Source organism: Trifolium pratense, linkage group LG4 (assembly GCF_020283565.1).
Source record: "Trifolium pratense cultivar HEN17-A07 linkage group LG4, ARS_RC_1.1, whole genome shotgun sequence".
Taxonomy (NCBI): Eukaryota; Viridiplantae; Streptophyta; class Magnoliopsida; order Fabales; family Fabaceae; genus Trifolium; species Trifolium pratense.
The window spans coordinates 15,913,754-15,919,282 of record NC_060062.1 but is presented as its reverse complement, the minus strand read 5'-3'; positions in this window follow the sequence as shown (position 1 = coordinate 15,919,282).

Below are 5,529 nucleotides of genomic sequence, written 5' to 3'. Positions count from 1 at the left end.
TAAAGCTACATACCCTGTTGTATTGGTAAAACATTTCTGGCTCCAGCCAGAGAAAGCCAGAAGAGCTGGGAGGTGACTCAGAGGACACGTGTTAGCAAACCCAGCTATGAAGTAAGGTAGCTGGCTGAGCCAGCTATAGCTGGCTGGGCCAGCTTAAAAATCCAGTTTCACTATAAATAGATACCAGATGCAGAAAAACAGAAGATATACCATTCCCACCACTCAAATTCATCAAGGAGAGACCTAGGAGGCAGATTCAAGGGGTTTTGGAGGTGGATACACAACAATAGTTGAGGAATCATCATTGTAATGTTTGTTCATCTCTTTTCTTCTTAATCTTTTGTAAAGTTCTCATGAATATGGGTAACTAATTTCTCTTGTTGTTGGGATTGAATGTAAATTACTCTATTAATATGTGTTTTTCTTGATCATGGCGTTATATATATTCTAGTTACAAATCAATATTGATGTTATCCTTGTTGTTATTGTTTTCATCTTTGGATTTGAAATGGTATAGGAATATATGTTTTGAATCTTGCTCTAGGATAAAATCTATTAAAAGCTAAGATCTAGGAATAGACTTAGATTTAATATTCACTTAAAGTATTGGAACTTAATGCTATTGGATCGATTAAGCACCCGAGGGATTAGGGTTTGATAGGTTTAATAGATTTCTCGACGTTATCTGGGGACGGAAACGTTCGATGAGTAAATACGTGATGATATTGATAAGTAGCTTGAATATGTGTAACTGATTAAGGGAATATGTATGAATGAGTGATTGAAATTTAATCCCAGCAATTTAATCTCTCTGTCAACGTACTCATTGTTACTACTTTCATGTTTTCGCAACTTTTCGTAATCAAACATCTTTCAAACCATTTTACTTGAAATTATATTGATTGTTGAACGGCATCGATATCGCATCAGTCCCTGTGGAGACGATAAAATATACTTACTTTTGTACTTCAACAGTAATTTGATATTTTATCCTAATTGAACACACAAACACAACAAAGTTCCTGTGGGTAGATTTTATCATATAAGCATGTTTAACTACAATTGATGTTTTAAAAGTGATTCTAAAGCTCAATGTAAAATTTTAATCAAATAAAGATGCTGTGGCTACTCTCAATTAATCATAATTTTATTAATCACTCAACATCAAACTTAATAAGGACCTGAATGTATGCACAGTAAACTGAAGAGTGCAGTCCTTTAATAGGTTACAGTACTGAGAGACACAATGAATATTATTTTGTGCAAACAAAACAAATAAAAGCTGCATAGCCTAGTGGTGCGTAATGAGAAAAAATAATTTCGCAAATCATGGACCAGGAAGGATCGAACTCGGGACACTCACGTATAAATCAGTAATAAAACCACTAGGCCAGGACGATTATTGTTTATTAAATCAGTAACCTAATATTTATTAAATATACAATAATTATAAAGTGTCATCTTCAACCTTCGTCCGGGTCCTTTTTGACCCGCGATCCAGCACGGAAACCCGACGGTTTCAGGCCAATTTTGTTGTCGAAAACGATGAAACATTATCCAGAACCATTATGTAAATCGTTTCCAATATGTTTCCGGTTTTAATTTGGTTTAAAAAGGAACAAACTTTAATATCCAAAAATTGAAATAGTTAAACATCGTTGGAAACGATTTAGCAAGGCAGAGGTATAAGAAGGCTCTGATACCAAATGTAAAACTTATACGAGTTCTAATCAATTTAAACATGTTTCATATCATATAACAACAATATCACATAACATGTTTAAACCAGAAGCGGAAGCAAAATTAAAAGCTACTAACCTCCAGCCATTGCTTAGTCTCCTTGCTTGTTGATGCTGCAAGCTTTCTGTTTCAACGTTCCAAACCCTTACTTACTCAAACTCGATGGTGTGAATTCGATGAAGAGAGAAAGCAGGTTCGGTGACCATGAAACAGTGTGAATACGTTCTATTTATAGAATCTTGCCCATCACAAGGTCTTGGAACGTATTTGCACTTTTTGGGGGCTGAACTTAAGCACAATTTAGTTACATCTAAAGTGTGTATATCTGATTATGGGATAAGTGAGAGAAAAAGAGTGGACCAACTCATATGCTTTTTCCCCAAGAATAGGACTCCACAACAACTTAATTTGAAGCCAAAATATAGGGAAAAAGCCAACATTACCAACAAAAAGAAAAACAGATAAATATCTATTCGTATTGTCTTTATATTTTCTTGCATTGAAAATATGTTGTGTCTAAATGTTATGGATCGTGGATGCACCTTATTCTCCAAAACCACAAAGCTTTAAATTAAATACAAATCTAGTTTGCACTAATTAATACTCTTATAAGAATGAATGAATATGATTAAACATTCAAGAGCTTGTGACTGTGATATATCTTGAATGGACCATTAGAGTATTTTCTTAACATAAAATCTCGGACAATAAATGTATAAAGTTTGCAAACTTGATAAGGATATAGAACAACATATGATATAAGCCATTCTTGTGGTGTAGGTTTCATATATATAAACTATGTCAATGGTTATCTTTCATTTGCGTCCATTCTAACTAGCATACCGGTATACGTATATATTTTATGTTCTTTAGATTGGTATTTATAAATTTTAATCAAATAAACACCAATTAATTTTTGTCGAGAATTATTCTCACTAGAAATCGAACTCAAGTTCTTCCGAATAATTTATTTTAAGAGGAATTTGTTAATCACTTGAACTCGGTGTTTAGACTGATTAATTTATATACATATGATAAACCACCAATTTGTGGATTTGTGACCATATATGAAGAATTAAGCTCTCTTTTAGCATCCCTTGTGGATTTTGTAATTGATATACTATTTACTATGTCTTTTTTGACCGAAAATTTTGTCATATCTCTTTTTTTTTATTTTTTTTTAAGCATTTAGTTTTTATATTTGAGCACTGTCTCCAATTACATTTTCATATATTATTGTTATTATTGAGCACACATTGTATGGTCTTTTATTTTTCCGCGTAGTCTAGTGGTTAAAATTGCATTTTTTAAGATGGATAAGTTGAATTACCAAAGTTCGAACTTCAGTTCTTATATACTAGTATTGTATATAATGTCCTTGTTAATTGAGTTAAATTTACGGGGACTTGACTGATGATATATTTATTGGTATCTCTATATAGGATACTTAGGATTTATAAGAACTTTTCTTTTATCAAAATCTAATTTATTTTTTTTAAGAAGCCAAATAACTATATTTAAAACAAATTAAGCACAAGGTGCATCTAACAACAAATAAATACAAAAAGTTTATCAAAAAAAAAATAAAGACACAAACGTCAAAAAGTAACACGTAATCGCCATCTTAATTAACCGAGCACAACCCTAAACAAGTCAAAGGGTTTAACCACCACATATTCAAATTAAAATTGAAATCATTTTTACGAGTCCACGATCAAATTTTATTGGCCAAATTTTCAACGGGGGAACCTTTTTGACTAGATTATTGTTTTTAGTTTCAAAATTGGAGAATAGGAAAAAAAAAATTGAATTAAAACTCTCCAAAAGGATTTATACTTTGTATATTAATAATTCAAAATTAAACTTATAATAGGAGAAAAAAATTGAATTAAAACTCTCCAAAAGGATTTATACTTTGTATATTGATAATTCAAAATTAAACTTATAAAAGGAAAAAAAAATTGAATTAAAACTCTCCAAAAGGATTTATACTTTGTATATTGATAATTCAAAATTAAACTTATAATATTTTTTTTAATGGAGGGGACAAAAATCAAAACTCCATCAATTACATATTCTAAAACTCGGGAGACCTAATTTGTTGTTCAACATGCAACCAAAAAGTGAAAGAAGATAACGTACAACCATGATTTGCAAGAGAATCTGTAACTTGATTCTCTTCTCTATAAATGTGAGTCACTATACATTCATATGCTTGAAAAGAGACATGACATTATTCCATCTGTTCCTTAGATTCCAAGTAACCATAATGTTGGATTTGTTGAAAGCAAGCACAACAAGAGCTGAGTCCTATTCAATCCATAAGTTATGCCAGTTCATCTTGTGTGCAATCTCTACTGCAGACATGACTACACATAACTCAACTTGAAAGGAAGTAGCAGCACCAAGAGGTTCAGCAAAATAGTATAGCATATCTAAAACATGGTTTCTAAAGATACCTACACAACCAGCTAAACCAGGGTTCCCTTTTGCAGCACCATCTATGTTACATTTTATCCAATTAAACAGGGGGGCAACCAAATAATTTCTTTAACAACAGGATTCTTCAAGTGATGAGTTGAGACATTGAAGTGTTTTAAAATGATAAAGTCTCTAATGGAGTTGGAAGAAGTCATTTTGGAGTTATTACCTGACAATGAAGTGTTGACAATGATCATGGAAATGGAAGATTTCCGGTTAGCCTGTCCATTATTAAATCTAATTTGATTCCTTGCAAACCAAATTGAATTTAACAAATTAAACTTATAATACTGAAATAATGGATACACCAAATGTCACCGAAATCTAGATCACATTTTTTATCAATGATAAAATTATCATTGACCCCTTGACCAAACAAAAAAAATTATCATTGACCCCTCTTGGTGTCCAATTATATTATTTTAATAACACACAAGCTTTGTACCAAAAATAATAATAACACAACAAGGCAAATGAGTATCTGCATTGTTTGACCAAACATTGTCATATATTTAGTGTCTTCAATGTTTGACCATACAAGTTTTGTATTTACTTTTTTTGGTATAAAGAGGCTTGGGGACTTTTTTTTACAAAGTTGTTAAATAATATATTTAAAGATGAATAATTATGAACTCATAGAGTTAAAATATGGGTCATATTAACCACAAGCTGCCTCGACTATTTAGAGGTTTGAGTTCGAATATTAAAAATGAGTTTTCAATAAAAATATAAATAATTAAAAATAATTATTTTATATTTAAATTATAAATAATATAAAAAATAATTATTGTATTATATAACATCAAAATGTGACATTCTAATATGAAGGATGTAATTAGTGGTTGAGTTTGTGAATGAGTTATACATGTAATGGTTTCAATTATCAGGTTTTCAATTTTTTTATCGATTTGAATTTAATTTAAAATAACTAATAACTAAAATTATGAACATTAAAAATATATAATTAGTGTGACACAAAAACAAAATATAACAAGTACTCCAAAACACATAAAAAATAAATATATAATTATTTATAGGACCTCAAATGTTTGAGACCGAAACCTCAAAATTTTGAAGTTTGATATCGTTGTACGTCCGACATATAAATGTCGGTCGGACTTGATGTTAACAAGTACTCTAAGACACGAAATAAACATGCTCAAAAATGAATATATGATTAAAAAACATGCTATATTATATTGGAAATGATAACTTTAAGATTTTAAAAAAGTTATATACATGATTTTTCAAATAAAAAAAAAATCCTATATTTAAGTTTTAGAGTCTTGATATTCACTCAACTCTTAA